This window comes from Grus americana, chromosome 4, assembly GCF_028858705.1.
Source record: "Grus americana isolate bGruAme1 chromosome 4, bGruAme1.mat, whole genome shotgun sequence".
NCBI lineage: Eukaryota > Metazoa > Chordata > Aves > Gruiformes > Gruidae > Grus > Grus americana.
This window is the reverse complement of record NC_072855.1, coordinates 43,308,254-43,332,895: the sequence shown is the minus strand read 5'-3', so window position 1 is coordinate 43,332,895 and position 24,642 is coordinate 43,308,254. Positions and strand designations below refer to the sequence as shown.

Genomic DNA, 24,642 nt, shown 5'->3' with positions numbered 1-24,642 from the left:
AGTCAATAAAATAAATGTATTTTACCTTTTGGTGAATTTGGATGAATGTATTCTGTAAATTATGATTTGTTTTTCTTCACATAAAATAGTCTCTTAAATACCAGCTGGCAGAGAAGTTGCCAGTTGCCTTTTGCAGAACAGATGATTTTTCACAGCAGTTACTTGATTCATTCCATAGCTGTCATTTTTCAAGGAACAGATTACAGCAAACATTCCTAAAAGTACGGATATTCCTCTTGACCCTTATCAACACTGAGTCTGAAATGATGGAAACTTGTGGAGCTTGTTGCCCGCTATGGAAGAGTTTCTGATTTCCAGTCCCTTTTGTTTGTCGCTCACGATACTGTTTGGGTTAGAGCCCATCTTTTCCCCTCTACTCCTTTCTATTCCCCTTTAAAATGCATGATTAAATCCCAAAGACATGGTGAGCTTTCCTTGTGCTCGAAACTGCCATTTCTCTCTCATATATGTATTATTTTTCTTTTTCCCCCCCTCGGCTCTTTCCTCTCCTGCAGCTGCTGTCTCCGTCACCACGTTGTGCGTTAATTGCTGGGCAGCCGAGTGCCACCGGGAGTTGTTTCTGAGGGAGCCTCCACCCTCGCTATGCATGCCTTCCTCCCAGTGACGCTAATGGGACTTAATCACTCCTGTCCAGGGGGAAAGAAACCACCGAGAGCCTGGGCCACCACTTTGCCAGTGTACCTGATTGGCATGGGATTTTGTAGCTTGCCCCCGAATGCCTGCCTTTCTGCGCAGACGGGGAACTTGGTGTTAGTTTTGCTAATATTGGGGGGTGGGGTGGTGATCCTCTTTATGCTGAGCTTCATGACCATATCTTGTATTCCCTCAATGTCGACTAGCTACAACCTCTTTTTGTAAATTCCTTGGGGTCGTCGGTTTTTTGGTTGGTTGGTTGGTTTGTTTGTTTGTGGGTTGGGTTTTTTTTCCTTTTTTGGGTTTGTTTTGTTTTGTTTTGTGTTGGTTTTTTGGTTGCTGTTGTTTTTTTAATTTATTTTAATTCTCTGATTCCTGGAACAGTAAGGATGCTTTGTTGCTTTAAGGTGCTAAAGATGATACCTAGCTTTCCTGATTTTGGTGTTACCAGTTCTTTAAATGTTAGTCCTTTTGTCAATTAAGCATTAGTCTATTTGCCTTCAATCTTGACTGTTTCTTTTCAGGGATTTACAATGTTGTTGAGTTAAGGATTCTCACAGTAGATGGTAATGGAGAAATACTGTTAAGTAAGTTTGAGTGCTGATTAAGTAAACGTTTCTAAGTCTGTTGCCTTAAGGCAATGTTTAAAGGGGCTTTATTTTCCTTCTTGTAGTGGAAAATGTAGTTTTAGTGAACTTGGTTTTTATTTGTCAAGCATTAGGTTTTTCCTGCTTGATATGCTTAAGAAAAAAAAGTAGTGATGATAACCTCATTGTTCTTAATAAAATGGATTAATACATTGTAAGAGGATTAAGCATTTTAGCTTCTGGCCTTTACACTTAATTTCAGAATACACTTCTGGAGCCAAAAAAACTGATATGCTAGTTTTTCATACTCTGCTTTGAAGTACTGCAATTCTGGAGATAATTTCTAGGTAAGCTAAATGGTTCTTGCCTACAAGAGTGTGTTATTTGAAAATCTGTCTTTCTTTAATGGGAGAATGAAAGATTCTTCCTTGTATTTAGGCAAATCAGTAATTTAGTGGGTAGGTTAAGTTATTCTCTAAATTGAAGTCATTGAAGTTTTGCCAATTAAGACTTTGTGTGATATCATAATTTACATGAGATCTTGCTTTTCATCCAAGGACCTTAAAACATTTTCTAAATGTTAGTTAGGCTGTGCAGTGTTTCTCTGAAACATGTAGCCCATTTTTCAGAAATGTAAACTGGTACTCACAGTTGTCCGATGATGCTTTTAACAGGAAATACTCTTGACTCTTAAGCGCTGCTTAAACTTCGAGATAATGCTGCTGTTCAGACCCCTTTTCACAAACTTTAACAAGTGAGGAATATGTAATTTTCATTATCTTCCAGCTTCATAGTGACTCCCAACGTTGTGCTTTTGGATAAATTGATGATTGCGATCGTGTTTGTTCTTGTTGGTTCAAAGTATCTAAACAGTGCAAGGGCTGTGCTGTGGCCCGCTGCAGTGGCGGTTTGTAGAGCACGAGATGAAGGGTATACGTGGGTACGCGTTGCCCGCCCTGTGGCGTGTCGGGAGGGCACAAGTGAACCTCTGGGGAGCTGAGCTGGTGGGATCTGAACGCTTGCAGTTCTCTTGGGATGGTCCCTGGAGAGAACTGCATTTAAATTTTGTCTTGGAAATAGCAAGCTGGCACAATTCAAAACAGAGTGGGGGAATGAACTGATCGTTTGGGAGTGCAGATAATCACATGCCCCATGCTCAAATTTGCTTGCTCTGGTCCCCTTTTTATTTAGCTGTGGAAGACCAGGAAGTCCATGAGAGCGCTGGTTTTTTAAATATCTCTGAACCTACTGGGATAATTGATAAAACTTTTGATGGCAGGGCCTTAGGACAAACCTGTCTAATGTACTGAGCTTTATGTATGGCTTAATTAATTCAATTACTTTTATTCAGTTTTCTGTAACTGCTTTTAAACAAAATTTAGTATAGGTTTTTATTTTAAGCCCACACCTTGATTCCCAATTTGAGTTAATTCTGAAATGAACTGTGCTTTTTTTTAGATCGAATATTTTTTTCAAGTTTGTAATTGTTTGGTCTTTTATTCCTGAGGTAATTAGTCTAAGAATCTACAGGGAAGATTCTGTCCCATGTCCAATGTGGAACTTTGCCAAAATTACTAATTACCCACAAAAGTTATTTCAGGGGACTGTGCAATTTTTGACAAAGATTAAGACATAATTTTGGCAAGCACCTTTAGGTATTCAGATTGCTGAGTAGTAACAGTAATTATTAAGGCACATACTTAATATGCAAAAAAAAAAAAAAGAGAAAAGCATGTGAAGCTGTTGATTTGTCTTCTCAGTTCACTGTTATGTTAACATTTCAAATCCTAGAAACATTGTCTAAACAGAGGTAACTATTGTATCTCAAAATGTGCTGAATTCTTTAGTAGGATCCTAATGCAGTGCTATTTTTTACCTCAAAAGCATTATTTTGGGTATTTTTTTCTGTTTTAAATCACCTGCTCATGTATGTATAATCTTGTATTTTCTGAATTGCACTCACGCCACACTTAACTGGTGCATGGAAGATGAGTTACATAGCCACTACCTCTTGAGCTTTGCTGAAGCACGTAATTACACTGAAACAGAGAAGGCAAAAAGTTGCAGTTTTCTGTATTGCATCCAAAACAATCGGTTTTCTGTATTGCATCTGAAAAACACTGGGAAGGAAATGTGCTGAAGCATTAGAAACCCTGAAGATAGCTTTTATCTCCCTTAAGATTAGCCTTCTGAAAGACAGGTGTTTAGTTCAAGCTGGTCATCTCTCATCCTTCTATAAGGAGTTAAAAGAGAGAGGTGGCATTATCAATCACTAGATTTGCCTGGTTTAGGTGCCTGTGTTACACAGGGGTGCATGGCCTTGGCCTGAGATGCCTGTTTGTCCATTGCCTCTCGCCCGAAGGGTGAGTGAGTATAGATGCCTAGGATCAAATAAGATGCATTTTGGGTACTGTTGAGTTCAGAGGAAATATCTAGACTTCTCAAAAAAGTAGGTAGGTATTCAATTTCATTAAAACTGTCTGTGCAAGTGCACATAGCTGGTGTTTGATTTAACACTACGCAGACAAATACAATTTTTCTGAGTCTTCCTTGTAGAGGACAGCCTGTTGGAAGCACAGTTTCTGTGTGCTGTATGTTTCTTCACCATTGCAAGCTTTGTGACCCTTTTTTCTGGTTTTCACTTCTCCCTGCTTCTGCTTGTTTGGTAGGTCTTCCTTATTTTCACATTGAAAATGGCTTATAAGAAGAAAAAATGGTATTGAGGTACCCTTTCCAAAGATTTCCTGGTCTGTAAAGTGTATATTTTGAGAGTTAAGTCCTTCATCAGTGTCTGAGATAAACTCTTGCATGACTGGACAGATACTCTGAAGTTTGTCCAGTTACGGGGGTCCACACAGAGATCTTCAAATTGATCTACTGAGACATACCTGAAGGTGTTTCTTCTTCTTTCTCTACTCCCCTTTCAGTAACTCAGCAGAGCTCTAGTGTTAGACCTGGAAACTTTTAAGAGGTGCTCTTAACTCAGTGGAGGGAAATGCTGGCTCATGTGCTCTGCAGTTACATTCAATTATGAAAAATAAATATATTCCTCTTTAGAAACTGGTAATGCTGTTAGAAATGAAAGCATTACAAATTTATTTCTCAATTATTCTCCTTCATATTATGTATTTCTTCTGGGACCTGGTACTAACTTTATCCTCTTAGCAAAAGGAAACATGCTATGGCAAGAGCTAAACTCTGCCATTATTCTTACTTCTAAAGAAAGGATGGCTGAAAACTAACAACTCCTTTTCATGAAACCAGTCCACATTTTATACCAAAGAGGAGAAAACCCAAGACTTTCTAAAAAAAATAATGCTACCTCCTCATCCTGAAAAGCAAACGGGAAGGAAAGAGCTCTTTGAAACAGTTGATAACCTTCTGTAGTCTGCAAGGTGTTTGGTGACGTGCTTGGCGAGGTGGGACTGTGGGGTAGCCCTCTTCTTATTCAGTGCAGTGGAAGTGATGGATTATATAAATCACTATGGTAGTCTTACCAAAGTATAGAAAGCAAGTACAGGTAAAACTGTGTATTATTCTGCTTTAGTTGGTGAGTGCTCAAGTTTTGTATGTATAGACAATAAGTTTTCAAAAAAAAAAAAAAAGGCTTCTACAATGTATGTATGAAAACCTTAGATAACTTTGACGTTATTTTTTTTCCTATGAACTTTGCTTTTCTATATTGTCATTGTGTACTTCCTGGCAGTTAGTTTTTGATCCACACTCAATGCAATTTTTGTGTAGCAGCTAGTAACTACTGTTTTCCACTATTTAAAATTTGCTTTGGATTAAAGATGTTTATTTTGATAACTAATCAAATATATGAGTATTTATATATCTTTAAATCATTCAAGAAACTTAGTGTTCACTTCCAAAGGTCCAGAATAAAGACTGAATGGAAGCATGGAACCGAGGCATAAAATTAAAATTGTATAGAAAACCAAAACAGAGTTTATGCAAAGCGAATGTTAGGACATAATGGAAGTTGAGGAAAGACTACATGCCAAGTGCAGTCCTAATTTGGCTTTGCATATTATTGCTTTTAGTCTTCTCTGGGCATTTGTAGCCACATGTCTGGCTGCCTGTTTATCCATCCACCACTTACTTGGAACACAAAAATCATTTTGGGCAACAAAGACAAATCTGTAAACTGTGTGAATCTACAACACTGTGTAAATCACCAACTGTACTTTATAGTTAGCATTTAGAAGAGAGCAAGCCAAGGACAGGATTTATGCTTACATTGTCATTTGTAGTTCAAGTAAATGGCAGATACTTGTGAGTTTGCTTACAAAGTTTTTCCTGCTATCATCAAGTACATATAATCAAACCAGTATGAATGAACTCCTCCATTTCCTCACATTTTTGTATAAAATTTCTCCTTGATAAAATATTAATTACACTATATTTCCAGGTTATGTACACAAAGTATATGGAGAAGAAATTTTCTGACTGTAGCTTTGCTTTTTTTTAATTGTTATAGGTGTTAGGAAGTGATGCAGAGCATGAAGTGCCTTACGTGGCAATTGGAGGCTGTTACAGTCATGTTACGATGAAGGCTCTGACGAACCGACCGATAAAGCTGTCACTTATTTATAGTGTTAGCGCGTCTCTGCTGGATAGTGGACTGAGCTTCACAAACACACTTTGCATAGGCTTCTTCCTGGCTAAATAGTACTGTCTGCTGATCACGACAGGTTCTAGACTGGATTTCAGCGGCTGGTTTCAGAACAACAGCTTTGCTGCTGAAGAGGTGTCCCTTGCACTGTCAGGTGCCCCAGTCTGGGTTATGGCATTTGTCCATTTTGCCTTCTGTGCCTTATTTGTAGACTTAAAGAATGAGGATCACAATCCTCAAATGCAAATTCCTGCAAATGTGCCATCTTTAATCTTATAATTGGGGGAGGGTGGGATAGAGAAAAGCTATTATATTGCAAATCTTTGAAATTTGGAAAAGACCCTAAAGCTAGAAAAACACCTTTTCTTAATCCCTTCCAATTCTGTTCAGATTTAGTTGAGTTTAAATAGTTCAGACATACCATTTCCCTTTGCTTGCTTATTTTTCTCAGGAAAATGGTGTCAACCTGCCAAATTAACGCCTGAACGTGGCTGTTCCAGGGGGAAGGGGTCCCAGGCTGCCACCGAAACATTAGATTGCATTATGCTGGGAGCTGACAGAGCAGATAGAGCAATGTGAGTTGGAGGCAAGCAAGTCAGTGAAGTCCTACCTCCTATCCTTAGCTACATCCCCACAGCCTCTCAGAATACCTCTTGGGAGAAAAAGTTCTCACAATTCCTGGGAAACTTGGAAAGTTAGACAGCCTGGCCAGGCTTACTCCATAAAACCATAGTCTCAGCAACCCTTCTCCCTCCTTTGGGGGCACAAATATGTGGCACGGATCCCACCTCCAGGGTGGGAGAAAAGAGAGGGATAAATTGGGCCAGGGTTCCCCTGACCGCCGCTGGAGTTAGCACTTAGCTCCAGGGGCCGTTTCCTTCTCTGGGATAAAACTTTCCTCTATCGCCAGTTAATGTCCTGCATCCCATCTGACAGAAGTCTGTGCTCTAATTTCAGGCTACAAGCCCTGATGATGGATGCATGCTCCTTGTTGCTGTCCATATTAGAAACTGGCTTTTCTTTTTCACTTTTTAAAGCAACAGCTAGGAAATGACTTTAAAATAGCTTTTACCTGTTTTGTAACAACAAGTAGTGGAAACAGAGTATGCCACAATGCTCAATGATGTACCAAAGTATTTTGTCTTGAAAAATAATCCTATAACGGAAAAGACGTAAAGTGGCCGTTTATCTGTTATTTCTGAATGTAAATTATTTTTATGCTTGTTCACATGTCACTAATGTAGAAAAGTTTGTTTGTTTTTTTCTAATCATAGTACAAGTCCCCAACTTACCTTTCTTTTAAGGTATCAAGTTGTGTGAAATATCACGGGAAAGACTGAAGAGGAGAGCCTACACCAGTGTGCAGGCTTCAGCTCCTCCAAGGGGTTTGTTTCAAATGTACACTACAAACTGAGAATGAAGTTTATGTAAAAGGTGAAAGGAAAACTAAACATTATAATGAACACTGCTGTATTTGCAAAACGACCTTACTGTTGTATCTGTATCTTGAATTCATTAGTTAAGGTCTGTTGGCAGACCTTATACAGAAAACCATATAAGTTTTACTAGTGGGATAGTCTTACATTTTAGAGCGATGAAACGTCTAACAATGGCTAGATACTTATCAGTTTTACAGAAAATTGTCTTAATGAATTATGGTCTTTTTTCTTTCTTTTTTTTTTTTTTCCCCCCAGAAGGGGCAGTTTTAAAATTCAATTTTATCTAAATGAAAGGCCATCTTACAGTTCAAATTAGTTTTTCTTCCAAACAAAATACCATGAAATTTTAGTACTGCCAGGTATTCCTGTCCATGTTATTGTGACGAAAGATGCAATGTGACTATTTGGCGGTTAGCTTATCTGATATAATCTTTTCTATTAAAGAGCAGAATGCACATTGCCAACCTTTTGTTATCTAATTTCCCGACTGCAGTACAGTATCAGGTTCTGCCAAACTGGCTTACGTTTTGCAAGCGCTTACCATTGACTTTAGTTATCTTTTTCTGGTAGTCTGCATCCTGCCACTCAGCTGTAAATGTCACACACTCTTCTTCATTCATGCTTCCTACTCAGAGTTATCTTTGTTGAAATTGTATACAGAAAGTGTACAGTAAGTGTGCAGGAGAAAAAATATATGTAAGAAATGTCAGGATCTAGAAGACTTAAAAAATTATTCTAACACCTTAAAGCATGTTTCAGTGTGGACTAGTTTTTTTTTCCAGTTGTATTTGCATAATATGTACCTAAATTTATCTTTCATATTTTACCTGCAGGCACTGATTTTTCAGATGTAATCTGACTCTTTCTGCTTTAATTGGAGAGGACAGAAATAATAGAAATGGAACAGAAGAAGTCAGTATATGAAATGCCAAAAATTGTTACCATTTAACTGTGGTTGCATTATAAGTTTCTTTTAAGTATCTGATAGGCTGATCTGCTGACAGATTAAAACTATAGTGTGAAATGCACCATGAAACCACCTCCTTGCTGTTTCTGAATAATACTTTACTATACATCTCCAACAGAGTTTTGCTTTTTAAGACGTTCCGCTGCAAGTAAAATCTTGTTATATATCCTTGCAGAAGATATTATGTAGATTAGAAAAAAATGTTGGTTTTGTTTTTTTTTTTTTTTCCCCAAACCAACTGAAAGACTACTTTTAAACTGCTTGCATAGCAGGCAAGAAATTTCATGTGCTCAGAAGAAAAAAAAAAATTTTCTAATGAAAGCACACTGCCTTTACATTATTCTAAAGAATATGAAAGCGATTCTATCCAATAGCATAGTGAACATACATTCAATAACACTATATTTTTGACTGTTATAGAAGCAAGCAGTGTTAGATGCAACTGTTGGAAAAGATGTGTACGTAACTGTACGCTATATGTGTACACCACTGTGCCATAATGCTTATTGTAGGAAATTAATCATTTATCTTGAGTACCTACTTATCACTAAGTATTTGTTATGTTTTAAAACTTGGTTAATGTTTTTTTTTTCTTGTGTCTTTTGTTGACCCAATTTCTGTTCAGGGTTTTGTTTTCTTTCCTTTTCTTTTTTCCTCCTCCCAAACACAAGCTACCTTGTCTTCCAAACAAATCAGACAGAAGACCCAGTCATGTGCTTTCCCTTCTTCCTGCTGAGTGCTGACATGGGATTTTGCCTTTGTTGTAGTATTTCTCTGCTGAAGATGAGGTTGCTTCTGGGAGTTGCATTTTCGGTAAATACCTTCTTCAGTGGTGCGTTATTAATACCATTTGTACAGTGCTCCATGTTAAATTTCACCTCATTGATTATCATAATACAGAATTACTTCAGAAGTTTAGTTCTGCCCCAGTGGAAAATACCAAACATGCCATTCCTGAAAGCTGCTTTTGCTTCACTGACAGATGACTTCGCCAGATCAAATAGGTTGATGAGAAGAACACAAGTGAGCATATCAAAACTGTTCATTTATCTGTCCATCATGTGTATCCAAGAGATTTTTCTTTCCAGATAACTTTACCACAAGTCAAATCTTGTTATGTCTTTTTTTGTGACTACTCTAAACTCAACAATCATGAGATTACTGTGAATCTTTACTGTCATTTCTTGTGCCATTCAGAAAAATAACGCAGATTTGTGTCGATGCATCTGAACCACCTAAAACCGGGTGCTAAGAATTTGACCTGTCTTTTCAATTCAGGATTTATACAGGTTTTCTGGGATACTTTGAAGGTCCAAAGTAGAAAGTGGTGGGAAGTATGTAGATCTTAATGCACAAAAGTCATTCCAGCTGGTACCAAAACTGTTTGGAAGTGGCATGGCCACATCTTGCGACGAGAGCTTTTGTGGTCAGCCATAGGGTGCTCGCTGAGTCTAGCTGATTGCCACAAATACTTTGACAAGTTTTTGGGTGAAGCTAAGTTCTCCTGCAAAATGTCAGGCACCAAGGACGGCCAACAGAAGCCAGATCCATGAAACACAGTCTGTCTTCTTGATGTGTTTATCCTGACCTCACACTAAGCGGTGAGAATAAAAATATTCTGTCAGTTTGTGTGCTGATTAAATTATGCTATGGAACCATCTTGTGTGACTGCTGGGATTTATTTTCTACAGTTGTTAAGCATCACAGGATGTTTTGCAACAAGAGTTTTTGCTTAAATGCCATGGGCAGTAAAGAGGTTTTCTAAAAACACTGGAAGGTGTATATTTGAGCTTTATATATATATATAAAATAAATATCTTGATTTGGTCAAATTTATCCTCTGAAACAGATGAGAGTTCAACATTGTCTTCAGAGATGAAGATGATTAGAGCAATCCGTTATTTCAATTACCCATGCTCAGTACATGTTTTATCTCCAGCTTTCTTGAGATGAAACCTTGCTCTTCCAGAACAAAATAATGTTACTATTTTCTTTGATCAAGACACTACTTAACTTTTACTGGCTGCTACTTCTGATAAACTCATATAAGAGTCATTTTCTTTTCTCGTGGTCTCTTTTCCAGATACTGGCTCCTTTGTACTGCCTCCAAGGAGAGGCTTTGCTCTTCTGTGAGGTCTGTAGAGCAATGACAGTTGTTTCTCTCCCCTTCATATCTAGAGGCTGAGTTTGTTTCAAAATTCTGTCCATTTCCTTGTTTTCTGTGGTCTTAAGATGGTGCAGGGTCTACTTGCAAGTCTTTTTTTTTTTTTTTTTCCCCCCTAGAGTGCATAATACAGTCTCATCCTTGGTGAATTTTAGGAGTCATGTAGTTAATATGTAAATTAATAAAAACACTAATAATCCAGGGTAGCTCAGTAGCTGTACCTTTTTGCTGAAAAAGACAGTGACTTGGCAGAGAGCTTCTCTTCAAAAAAGTTTCTAAAGACAAAAGGTAATGAGTTGTTATAATGAGCTTATGATCATTGGTGTTTTGTAAATGCCTTCCTAGCTCTGTTACGTATCCTTCCATAATAATGTGTTATGTCCAGTTTGAATTTTCCTCTTACCAATTTCTATCTGTTTGCTTTGTCTTTTCTCAGCTGGACTAAGAAAAGTCACACAGTGAATACGCTTTTTCTCATGACTGGTTTATTGATGATCAAATCATTTAACATTGTTTCTGTTAAGTTATATATACTGACTTCCTCAGGTCTCTCACTGTCAAAAAAAAAAAAAAATCATTCACACAAATCTTTTCTGAACCTGTTCAAGTCTGTCAGCGTTCTGTTGAGAGAGCGTATCTCAGAACTGAGCTAACTGTTCTGCCAATGGCCTGCTAAGTTTGTTTACCAGGTAAAATACTGCGCTTATACACCATCTCTCTTTTGGGGCCATAATATTGCACTGAAAACTGTGTTTACCTTGTTATTCACCATTCTGCTAATTCCCTATCCAGTTGGTAAGTGGGTCATTAACAATTTCTATTGTTTCTGTCCAGTTGCATCCCCAGTGCACCCTGGGCTTTTCCCCAGCTCTCTCCCACGCTGTTTTCCACGGCTTGTCAGCTCGATGAGGCACCAAGCAGGCTCTGTTTGATCCGTGCGCTCAGTGCTTCTCTGATGAGGTGGCCAGAGGTACGCACAGTCTGACAGGGTGGCCAAAAGCTGCCTCTCAGTTGCCAGTCAAGTCAAAAGTCATGCACTGCTGCTTGGCTGCTGTGGGACCAAACCATTGGTTTTGAGGTTGCACGTCATGCAGACCTAAAGTCCTTTCGAAGAGTTTGTTTTCTAGGATACTGTCTGGCTTCCCATAATGTGACCTACATTCTTCACAGGTACGTGCATATACGTGCACATATTCTGAACACACGACCTTTCTAACATCCACCTGAGTTAGATGTTAACTGTTGTTTTGGACCGTTGTGGATTCAGTTTAGCGAGAAGTGCAGGTCACTCTGCATCTATGACCTGTCTTTCTCATTGCATGTGTTTACTCTTGCCCCATGCCATTTGCTGATTTTTCATAAATGTTTCTGTATGTTATTCTAGTTGAAAAATAGTTGTATAGCTTTAAGCTAAGATGTAATTCTTGCAAGAAAAAAGATGCAGCTAAATGATAATTCTTTGTACTTAATTATACCTTCTTTTGTCAAAAGGCCATTTTAATCAATTTAATACGACTGATTTTGTCTAATGCTAGTAATATGGCGATAATTGCTTCAATTGTGTATGGAAGAAACATTTAGTTTCTGACATGAAAGTGTGACTTAGCTACCAAATTAAAGACAAAGTTAGTTTATCAGTCTTAACCTAGAGATTTAAAAGTCTTAAAGTAATTGTTTTTATCTCTGAGTGTAAAGTTTGTCTGATAAGTTAACTCCTGCTGTCATTATGCCTTTCTTTAAGAATCCACTTATCTTCATTCCTTTGCCAGTAATTTTAAGCTATAGCTAGCTATATCTTGCTGCGCAGTAGGACTTCAATCATTTTGATTTAGTGTTGTTATTATTTGGTAACATGAAGTATGTTATCGGTTAAATGCCCTTACAGAATTTTATTGTGTGGTAGGAATTCCAGTAATAGTGTCAGAAAATTGTACTCTCTGACTTGATGTATTTTAAACTTATATAGTAGGAATGGCCTCTACATTTGCATTTGTGGTATTGGTTTATGTAAATTGAGAGGTAATGTCTACAGGTTTTTAAAAAAATTGGCAAGTCTAAAGCCAAGAAGCAAGGTCAGCTTCAAATTGGAAGTGTCGCAGGAAAAGTTTTCAGTAGGAATAGTGAAGGGAGAACGCTGTTTTTAAAACGATTCTTGATAAATTATGGGAAGTTGCATATGATAAAGTTGATGGTGCCAGTAGGGTTCTGAATTCAGGAGCTTGACCAGTTACACATTTCTACGTTAACAAAATTTCAGAGTGAAATTTTTTTATTGTATTACTAAGTACTGTGTTGGTAAAACAGTGAACTTCTGGGTATTCCATGAAAATTTTGATTGAATATATGATTGGACTTTTAATTTGGATACTATTGGACAGAGAAACCGGAAACTAATGTGGAAAGAATAACAGTTATATTAGTTCATAAGTTATGTTATCATGTTTTATAATTTCTGCTTTCACCCACTCAGTATTTATGTTTTGGGAGTTAAATAAAAGGAAAACCCAATGAGATAAATTAACCAAAACCAATTACTTTAATTTTAGTTCTATTTTTGAAACACGGAGAACAGGAAAAATCTATTTACCAAATGGAAAATGATGTAATCATTAGGAAGAAACGTTATTTTCGTACTCCCATGCTGGAACTAATAATATTCAATTCCATACTTGAAGAAAACATATTTGTTGATCTAGTGACAATTGGCTATTACTGTTTTCCTGCTCACCCATGAAGCTCCGCTGAGATGAGGGGCTGGGGGTGCTCTTTGTAGGGAATTCCCCTGCGGCGGCTCTCTGAGAGGTGGTGCGTGAGATGCTGTGCGATGCCGTGTAGCTCTGTGCTGGATGCTGGGACACAGAGTATGGGCTGGTTTTCACCAGTAGTTAACCAGTAGTTAGCATTATTCCTTGTTCAGTACAGCCTGCGGAATAAGAGCAGTGGCAGCTGCATTTTGCTTTTCAGGATTTTTGTTAGTACTGAAAGTATCCCTGCGGAGTTAGCAGAGTACGTTATTTCCCTGAGATGTTTGTCTCATTTTAGCAAGATAATTTGTTTTAGTGCAAATCCGATAAATAACCTCTGAGGTATCACAAATTGCCGCACATAGGTTGGATCAGTCCAGTCACTCAGGCGTAGGACTGGGAATAGAAGTATTGGGTTTAGTGACTCAGAAGCTGTTTAGTGTTTTCTTCCAAATGGATGGAGTTGTTGCAGATGGTATGATACTGCTGTTTCTTTTGCAGATTTTTGTTTTAATCTCTTAAAATCCACACTCCACAGATCTTTTAATCTACTATAGCTTTACTATACCTTTTCCAAGATTTGCAATCCTTTCCACCCAGTTTTGGACTCTAAGGTTCTAGCTCATTTTCTCTAAGTCCCAGAAATGTGATGTACCCCTCTGCCAAAGCCAAACAAGCAATCCAAAATATCCCCAACCCCCAAATACCTCCTGCTAACTTCAGCTCTGATGCCTTAAAAAGCTCCAGAATTCTTTCCTGTCCTGCCAGATGTTCCTCCCATATTTTATGAAAACAAATGAAGTCACTTTAGCACATGAAGATGTCTTCTGTTCTCAAACTTTGGGTTAGGTCATTTACTGTGCTCTTAAGTGTCCCTCGTGCATTCATGAATTTCTAAGGCATTCATCAAAATTAAAAGAGTTTTTAGGATGCCATAAAGACAGTTTTCTGGTATATTCACAATGTAGAGCTAGATTTCTTCCTTTTGTCTACCATGTAAAAAAAAAAAAAAAATCCGAAGTCCCGTAGTTCAGGATTTTCTTTTTATTTTTCTTTCACACTGTCTTGTAGATTACATGAGAGTTTCCTGTCTATCTCTATTCTACCTTCTACCTCTTTAGATATTTGTTAGTTCTAAGATTAATATGTCAGTTCTGCAGCTGAAAACAATTATGAAATTTCTAAAAGATTCTGCTGATCTCTTTCTACCGATTGTATTAAAAAGCTGAATATCTTTGAAATATTGGGCTTTTTTCCTCTTCAGAAATATAAAGAAATGTACTTTCAGAAGTAGACAAGTGCAAGATTAATTTATAAACCACAAACGTTCACTGATTTTCACATCCGTGAAGGTGCTTCTACTTGACACTTTTACAGACTAATTTTTATATGGCATTTGAATGAATTCTTCACTTAGATGTATTATACCAGTAATGGTAATGTGATGATAAAATTATTTTCTTTTGGGGAGTCATGTTCTTGGGGAATAACTTATAACTGAAAGGCACTTACATTCACAGTAGGAGTGTAATATTACAGCTCTCTAATACCTGAAGCAGTATTCATGCTACCAGTCCACAATCTGAAATAGTGTTTTATAACCCTTCCTAGAAGACCTCCTGTCGTGGTTTAACCCCAGCCGGCAGCTCAGCCCCACGCAGCCGCTCGCTCGCTCCCCCCTGGTGGGATGGGGGAGAGAATCAGAGGAGTGAAAGTGAGGAAACTGATGGGCTGAGATAAAGGCAGTTTAATAGGTAAAGCAAAGGCTGTGCACGCAAGCAAAGCAAACCAAGGAATTCATTCCCCACTTCCCATGGGCAGACAGGTGTTCAGCCATCCCCAGGACAGCAGGGCTCCATCACATGTAACGGTGACCTGGGAAGACAAACGCCATCACTCCACATGTCTTCCTCCTTCCTTCTTTCTCCAGCTTTATATGCTGAGCATGGCATCGTATGGTATGGAGTATTCCTTTGGTCAGGTGGGGTCAGCTGTCCCCGGCTGTGTCCCCCTCCCAACTCTGTGTGCACCCCCAGCCATCCCACTGGTGGGGTGGGGTGGGATGAGAGGCAGCAAAGCCCTTGGCTCTGTGTCAGCACTGCTCAGCAGCAACTAAAACATCCCTGTGTTGTCAACGCTGTTTCCAGCACAAATGCAAACCACAGCCCTGTACTAGCTACTATGGAGAAAATGAACTCTATCCCAGCCCAAACCAGCACAGCTTCAAACAGATAAATTTCTATAAAACAAGAGTCTGTGGATATTTTAGTTGTGAGCAGAAAATTTAAAGATTAGGTGACTGGTATTCCTTTCCAAACCTTGGGAATGGCCCAGGGTCATTCACTTGAAATCTTATCTGTCCCAGAATACACTGTATTGTTGAGCACTCTCATATCCAAAGAGCAATGAGTTGGCTGGTTTAAACAGCACTGCTTCCGAGCACTGGATAAGCAAACCCTCCTTTTTGTCTTTCACTAGGAATTCTATTTTCAATTACTCTTGTGTTAACTCAGGGAAACACTTAAAACAAGTATGTGTACTGCTACAATTTTTACATGAGAAATGTGGACATTTAGGATTGTGGCTTACAGACTAGGATTCATATAACAAGAGATAGTGGATAGAAGAAAGTATATGGTTTGTATTTTTTTTCTTCTGCATATAAAGCAGAAGTATCTCAAATATCTACAGAAGTACGCATTCAATAATATAAGATTTTTCATTTAACATTTGGATATCGTGCTAGAAACAATGTTTTATAAACAAAGTAATAATACATATGGTCTACTCAAGAGGTAAGTGATACAGCAACATGTTTTCTGAGTGCTCAAGTTTTACTTGACCAAGTGCTTTTCCTGTGGTTTTCTACATATTCGTGTCTATTTCTGAATAGTTTGCTTTGAAAGCATAAAAGAATAAAGAAAGAATAAAGATCATCTAGGAGTTAAGGAGTCTATTAAAATTTTCTGTTTCCTAAAATCTTAAAAGTGAAGGATTTTTTAAATATTAGACCCTAAATGCCATAGGCTAAATTGCAGTCCTCTGAGAAGGGTAATATTTAATTTGGCATATTTGTTCTGAAGGTTAGCTATATTAAATATTTGTATTTTCTCTGAGCTTGAAGGAAGCTTAGTGTTTGCAGTATCTTGTGTAATTCCTATTTCCAGAGCTATATTAAGAGGTTATTTGAGGCCACCACTGTGTTGCTGTCAGCAGACACACCCCTCATGGCCAGCAGACCATGCTAGCCCAGGGTGAGCTGGCTAGAGACATCATGTTTGGCTTGCATCCTTTGTTCCAGCTGCTGAATCGTATTAAGAGACATCTAAAAATACTCCGAGACTAATTTAGGCAGTAACGTCTTTATTAATTAAAACCCGAAGACATTAAAACCCATTAAATACTTAGTATCTATCTTCTCTGTATTCATGCAAACAACAGCTGCAATTAAGACTGTCGCAGTCGCGGTGGGAGAAGCGGCGTCTGCGAGTGGGATGGCAAATGGTCCGTGGTACGCTGTTCCTGCTAACATATGGGCCGCTATTATAAAGCAGTTTAAGAAATCTGGTGGTAAGCAGCACCTAACGAGCTGCGGTGGCTTAATGAAGGCAAGAAAACGAGTAATAGACGTGGAGAAAAAGTCAGGATCTGTTATTTGGATTGGCCCTTCAATGTTTCTGTTTGACTTACAAACTAAAATGCCTTATAAAATGAGGGTCGGCATGAGGGTGACTTTCTGGGAATGGGAAGCTTAACCAAGCTATATCTGTTTGCTTTCTTTTAAGATTTGTGAAATGTTTGAACTTTTACATTTTACACCACAAGATTATCTGTTGTAAAATCTGTGGGACTCATAGGCGTTTCTCGTTACTGGATTGCTTTTTTCTTAATCTGCTTTTGGTACATTAGTCTGATAATCAGTTGTGAAAAAGTAGCAAACTCTAAGTCTTTATGTAAAATACCACTGTAAATATGTACAATTTAACCTAATCAATTTTGTGGCAGCTTCGAGGTGACGATGGTAGTTGCAGCCTCACAAATTTGGAGATAAAGGCAGTCTTGCAAAGAAACTGTAGGGACAGGAGAAAGCTGAAGCTGTATTTTTGAAATTTTTTTTTTGCTGCCCTCAACCCTACCTCCCCCGCTTAAGTTTTGTTGATGATACTTGAATTACCAACAGTGCCAAAACCTAGGAAGTGAGTAAGTTTGGACTGCGTGCAACGTATAATTCTCTTCAGAACGGGGCGGAGATTCCGCTGGCTTGCAGCAGAGTGCTAGCAAAAGGCTAATACTCTTTACTGGTTAAAAACAAGGATTTAGAAAAGCTTTCCGCAGATACGCAGCACTGGTTTTCTGAAGCAGAAGAGTGTTTTTTAAGAGGAAACAACTGCAAACCTGAAATGAGGTTTCATTGTATCTGTCAAGAGGCAAAACATTAGAGTGATTATATAAAGTCTGTCTCAGGTACTATCATGGCTAAAATCACTCAGAATATTAAGCTATGTAAGATTCAGATGTATGGAGCATTAAATTCTAACTAATAACTTGATATTAGGCATTACATAACATCAGTGATTTTCCACTGTCCATTTACTGTTGTCTTACTAACTCTGAGGATATTTTTTCAGTTTGTTTTACTTGCTGTGTCCAAAAAATAATCAGCAGCTGTGCAGAGTCTCCATGGGAAAAAAAACCCAACCCAACCCCTTAAATTACAAATGCTGAAAAAAAATCAGTATTCAGTAACAACCAAGCAAAATAGTTGTGACGAATGGGACTCATCATTTCTATTTTAAACCGTGACGTGAATTGAATGATAGAGTAAAACAATCATACTTCAACTTTTTAGCTGTATGGACTAGAATTTGTACTCTGGTAACAAAAAAAAAATGTGGTAGAAGACATCTGTTGAGTATGTGGACAGGAATATAGAATTACGTTGGTCCAACACCCAGAACCTGCTGTATTAAGCACAGGATCGCTGCCAAAAAAAGCAGCATTAAGAGCTGTTTAGTCCCTTTCCTTGTCTCTTCCGCAGGGTCAGGTCGCAGAATGATGTGCTAAAACCCAAGATGGAGTGACCTAAGTGAGGTTCATGACAAAAATGACTGAAACAGGAAGCTGCAGCTGATAATGGAAATCACTTCTGAAGCCTAAATAAGGGCTTATTTTGATTCAGCGTAATAGTTCTCCATGTTTAAATTTAAAGACAGTGCAAATGGAGCAACATTTATTTCATGTGGTACGATGAGAACCTTGATCCTGAATGCCAGATAATCCCTCAGATATGCACTTTCCTTTCTGTGCCATTTGGCTTTCTGTATAAATCTTCGGTTTCAGGGATTTTCTGTTTTAGAGGTACTACTTTAGCCTACTTGGGATTTTATGTCTGTAAGAAAATGAAATATATTTCTTTTTCATTTCCCAAAGATGAGGAAAAGGTACAGAAGGAGAGGATTTCCACGTAGGTCAGTGCTGCTACACTATAAAATTCATGTGATGTGTTTGTTATATTCTAATGCCAAGTTTTAAAGAAAGTGTTGCTGTATAAATATGTGGTCTCTTATTGTCGTAGCACAGGAAAATTAGTAACGGAGTTCTCATTTATTACTGAGTTACTTATCCACTTCTACCCCATAGTAACAACCTGTAGCACTAGAGGAAGGACATTACGGTTGTGAAATTTCTTGAAGACTGGTATTTCCAAAGTGAGATACTGTAGCTAAACAGTAATTCCCAATCTTTTTTTATAAATTAGCTGCCTTTCTGGGTTGTCCTCCAAATCCCCAGACAGCTGCTGCTGCTGCTTCCCCCTCAAGGGTGCTGTGTGGTGCTTGTGCTCTGCTGGCTCCGGCCGTCCTGGGGCTCAGCTCAGCCTCTCCAGACCTTGCACCAGGGCTCTTCCAGGGGCACCGTTCATATCTGACCTGCCTGAGTGTTTTTTGGAAGCAGCAAACCATCAGGAAAACACGCTTGCAGAGGCTCAAGACTTGGGAACCGTGTGTCTAAAATACTCCTTCTCCTGTAATGTGTATAAATCTATTCCTTCAGCTGATCAGAAACAATAAGTTTTGACCCTGGAACTTACTCTGTCACTGAAAGGCTGGAATGTTAAATTGAAGTGGTGACCAAAACTGGTTTGCCCTAGACCCTCAGTAGTCTATTTAGTTGAATTTTGAGTGAGTTATTGTTGTTGTTCTTCACCTTTGAAAAGGATTTTATTCTTTGAAGTCCTTACTATTCAATCATATCTCCATTCCACTGAATGGGTTGGAACTTCACTTTTTCTTTTCTTTCTTTTTTTTTTTTTTAAAGTCTAGAAAGTGGAAAAACTTATAAAGGATTTTTACCTCTATCCTCTGAAATACAAACACTTAGGCAAAGTCTGAAATTGTCTTGGTCTTTCCAGCTCTTCCACCTCACTAAAAATTTTCTCTCCCCCACTCCCCCAAAAAAATAAAACAATTCATTGTAGATGGCTAAAATTAAATACACTGTAGCTGTTTGCCTTCTGCCATGGTAATGATCTTCCTAGTGGCCACATTCTTCCACCTCTTTTCTCTGCTTTGTAGCTCTCTTCCATTGTGCTTCATTCGATTTTATTTCCTTGCTTCATTCAACCTCTGCTGCTTAAACCTGCGTGCCTTTTCTTAAAGATGGGAGAGGAAGCATGGACTGGATTTGTAGTCCTGATGGCCTTTGCTCAAGGATGTGTGTCTTGCAGCTTCCACTTGATGTTAGTTTGTTCCCCTGGTGCCCTTTCTGTAGGACAGTCACATGAGGAAGTTTTCCATGCTTGTTGAGCGGTCAGGGTGCAGATGCCTAACTCCAAACTCCTTGACAGTTTTTAGTTTGCAGCTACCTAGCCTGTAAAGTGCCTCTGTCTTCACTGGGTTGCATGGATTTTGCTTAAGTGAGCTTCACTAGTAACGTTGAAACCCCACTTGCTCTTCCCAAGTTACACTAACATGCGTTGGGCCGAAGACCACAAGAACTGCAAAACGCTAGGAAACAAAATGAACTTTTTTTCCAGTGTGTGATGGTTTGTTTGGTAATTATGCTGCAGTTGCCCCTTTTTCAAACAGTGCTGTTACCTTCCTTCTCTTCTGAGGCTTCAAGATTGAAGCATCAAAGTCATCAAACTAGAAATTGATTTGTGTTTTGAAGAGAGTGCTACACAATAGCACTTCCCCTGTCCCCACATGCGTTCACATGGGTGAATCTATACATGTAAGCTTCTAGCTCCTTTTTGACCTTCTGGTTAGAAGAAATATGGTATTTCAAAACTGCTAAGTAAACCAAAATATTTTTCCTTTAATAACCATGCTGAACTGATTGAATTCAGTCTCTGGGACAAAGAAACTAGTACTCTGCTCAAGTGATGCACGGTTGTTTCATGATGATGAAAGTATTATTTTAATTTAAAAATACCTCAGTCTGAGCAAAAAAATGTTGTTAATCATCTGGGAAAAGTTTTGAAAGATACGGTACTTCACTTACGAAATGTAATTTATTTTGTGAACCTAGAGAAGCTATTTTCACTTGAAGTTTAGACAGTATGAGAAAAAACAAAAAGCTGTAAAACATCAGCTGTTATACAAAATTCTGTACAAAGTAGATGCAGTTGATTAATAGGAGTGTAATGGCAAAGACTAAAATAGCTTGTTTAATCCTTTGGCTTGTGCTGTGCATTATCAGTTTGGTAATTGACTTGATTTGGTGGTGCTATTCTGTATTCTTGGTGTTCAAATGAAAATGTCTAAGGCTTGCGTCTTTGGGGAGGCCTTGTAGCAGCTGCTGTGTCTGGCTCAGCCCTAACAGCTGTTTCATGTAGGTGGCATGCTCAGACTGACAACTTTCTTTCCAACAAGGGGTTTTCTCCATTCCTCTATATGGAGCTTATTTTTAAAGTTATCCATTTTTCCATTCTTTAAGGAATAGAATGAATTCAATGCTGTTCTTAATTTCTATTCTTAATTTTAACACAAGGAGGTTTGTTCTTTTTAGTTTTATACATTTATGTATTTAATATATTTTTAAAAAAACACTTTGATAATTTTGCCTCATGGAGCCTGTTCTTTCTACTGGAAGAAAGCTTAGTCATATAATTAACTTTGTAGATCTTGACCCTAAGGCTATTCACAGGATAATGGATTTTCAAAGTAAAATGAACATGAATGTTATAGCATCATAGTGGTCCTATAGGGCTAACAGGGGTAATTATGGCTGTTGTGATATTGTAGACCCAAATCTCCCCCTCCTGGTGTATTTTTCTAGCCTCCCTAACAAAGGACAGCAAAAGAACCCCATGACAGCCCTCTTCACCTATGCCAGCAATCACGAATGGTCAGCAAATTCTGGGCAGTGGCTTCTGCTAGGGGTGACGTGCACCCCTCCCAGGAAAAGGAAGAGAGAAATATTTCCCTCATTGCTTCTGTTCTCCCAGGGACAGAAGGAGTGACAGACGCAGCAAATGATGGTGTGCTTGCATGTGGTTTTGTATAAAGCAGGTCAACATTTGTTGTGGTAAGAAAAATTAGCTGTGATTGCCCTATGTTTTTGGCAATCATTGAGCTTTTTGATAGCCACCGTCTCTTGGTGTGGCTTTCCTTTCAAAGTGGTTGATAACTGCTCTTAAATGCTTGTATCCTTTTTTTTTTTTTTTTGACCCTTTCTGCAGTCTAAACCCTAGAAATAATAGAAAATAATAATAATAAAGTTAATAGCAGGATGGGTAAATTGATCTCTTTCAGAGTATTTCTCTGTAGGTTTGTTTTGTCAATATTTGTCCTGAGGGAGTGATCAGTGATGAAGAAAGTTCTTAGAGCAGCTGCTTGCTTTACCAACACAGTGTGCAGACACCTTCACTGCTTGCTCAGCAGTGTCCTCTGTGTTCAGTTCTGCAGTTAACCTATTACATGAGGAATAGATTTTACCGGTTACAAAGTGTGTGTGATGTTGATGATGACCTTGCATAAAAAAAGAAAATAATTGGTGAAAGTCAGGAAGCTTGCCAGGTTGAACGGTTTTACCAAGAACCAAACCTTTCACAGAGGAGTTGTTGCATTGTTAAAGAGCCTGTCCTCAAAATACCGTTCAGTAAGTTTAGGAGTGAAGCTTGTTCTTTTACCTAAGATTGCAACTTCTGTCAAAATAGTCTTTGCTTTCTTGAAGATCTTTGGTTTGGTTTTGTACTAGTTTTAAAGGAATATGAAAACTGTCCCTCAAGAAAGAAATGGAAAAAAATGGAATTGAAATATCATTACTTTCATATTAAGACCAAAGTAAAAGCTGTAGTTAGGTCAGAGGAAATGGACATCTGTAAATCAAGATTTATGCTGTGTCATGGAGAAACTTCTCTAGCAAATTAGCATCCACTTTCACAAAGATCAAGCTCTACAAATGCCTCTTTTGGTAAGTGAAGATTTTACCCTGATAGTGTCACAAATATTCCATTTTCCTTGAGAGTACTTTGTATTGGAGATGTTTTCTGCTTTGACAAACTTGGAACATGCCCACCACTTAACCCGTAGCCCATCTGTGCTACGATCTGATTGCCGTGTGCCTGGGAGGGATGCCTGGAACCAGCTGGCTCTGTAGGATGGGGGATGCCTCTCCTCTCCGGCAATCATTTCTTTTCTCCTGCCTTTGGCTCTACAGCTGTCTGTTGTGTCCACAGTCAGGTCATACCTGATTGCTTCTCTGTCCTACTTGGGTCAGTTTGGTAACAACTTCCTGCAGAGTTTGGAGAATAGTGTGAAGGAGCTGCAGTGAAATGCTACGTGCCACAGATGGGGCTCCGCAAGTGTAGCTTGGCCCCAACAAGGACGTTGCCTTGCCAGCACCCTACCTATAAATGTGAACACATGGTGGAAGGAAGGAAGGAAGCTAAAAGCATTGTGCGTGGGGAACTTAGGGGAAGTTTCTAAGAGTGGGTGGCATGAGATAGTGGTGAGTTCCGTGTAATGATGTCAACAGGGAAACTGTCATTGAAGATTTGAGTCAATTGCATTAAAATTTATGCTTCTGAGGCTGTATCACTGCCATACACAAGCTAGCTGATTTCAGGATAATTTTATGTATGCCTGTGTGAGCTGTTGTCAAGAGATGCCACATTCGAAAGAATGGAGGAAAGTATTTCTAACTGGTATAGAGTCTGGAGATGTTTAAAGTATTCTGCCATCATTATTTTCTTTTCTGATAGAAGTGGAAATGATACATCCCTTAGGGAAAATGGTGGCTTTCTGGCTAGGAGTTTGAAGCAGGGGTCTTGAAAAAACAGAATTGGTATGAATGTTGATGAGCTTGCTATTTTACACAATTTACTTTTACAGTAAGTAGGAACATGGAAGGAGCCAGTCAGATGTGTTATATCCCTTTTCAGGTGTGTCTATGTGAGCTTTTTCAAGTAAATCAAGAGGTTTCATTAACACTTGCTCATAGTCACGTGCAGATTTGAAAATGCTGCGTGGTGAAATTAATGAAGTAGCTAATTTCTTGATTTGGTGTGTCTGTGAAGATAGACTGCCTTGGTCTTCTATTTAATGTTGTTAAAGTTTTGTTTAATTTTTTTTGTGGTCATTTTTTTGTTCGATAACAAGTCAAACTGATTTGGATAATTATCAAACACTAGATTAAATTAACTTCAATTTCAATTTATGAATTTATTTTGAAAGTTCAGTGATCTCTGTATGGTAATAGAAATTTATTACATGGTTATGGCTGAAGGTAGCACTCAGGATGAACAATGATAGGAAGAAGTATGGCATGCAGTCTTATGCTCGTGGTTACACGTAAGATCTTTTGCTGTTTATTTGCCCTGTCTTGTTCTCATTTTAATGATTTCTAAGGAAAGTGTATTGCACCTGAAAACGTTAGAAGAACTGAAATGATTTGAAGACAGTGGGAATACAAAATCAGGTTAATTATAGTAGCGTATGTTGTCTTCCTTGTAATGAGGTGAAAATGTTTTTGCTTATTTTGATCTAAATTTTCCTTTTTCTATTCAGCATTAGAGGCAGTTATGTAAGCAGTGAATAGATTCTATGGAACAAAATGACTCACCAAGATAGCCTATAATGCACATAGCTGTGTTGTTACAGGGAAGTACTCAATGACTCAGCTATAGAAGAGGTTGCTAATTGGAACCGCTGCACTTGTGGGTTTAGATGAATATCTACGCTGAACCTGGGCCAACACACTTTTTGGCACTTCTTGCTGCATGAATTACTGGTCAGACTTTGAAAAGCGCTGGGTGTCCCGCATCCCACCCAAGGACGTTAAAGGAGCTCTTCAGATTTAAGTTTTGCTTTGCAGTTAACTCTAATTATTTTTGTTGTCTGTTCTTGGCAGCTTCTACGAAGGGGATGAAGCATAAACTTCCTGTGCTTTCCACTCCTAGTAGCATACCAAAATCTGAGGCTTTGCTTTTAAAATGTCTTCTAATATTATTTTAATCCTTTCATCGGT

At 38.4% G+C, this 24,642-nt stretch overlaps 1 protein-coding gene across 5 annotated transcripts in view; it reads left to right on the top strand.

Moving 5' to 3' along the window:
* TLL1 (tolloid like 1) overlaps nucleotides 1-24,642 on the top strand; it is a 141,235-nt gene that overhangs the window by 31,216 nt on the left and 85,377 nt on the right. The window contains exons 2-3 of one of the 5 annotated variants that reach the window (XM_054825421.1): nucleotides 9,033-9,078; nucleotides 9,166-9,288. The exons of the other annotated variants lie outside the window; for them this stretch is intronic. The gene's annotated coding sequence lies outside the window, so the exon portion shown is untranslated. The remainder of the gene's footprint in view (nucleotides 1-9,032; nucleotides 9,079-9,165; nucleotides 9,289-24,642) is intronic. 5 annotated transcript variants of the gene reach the window in all.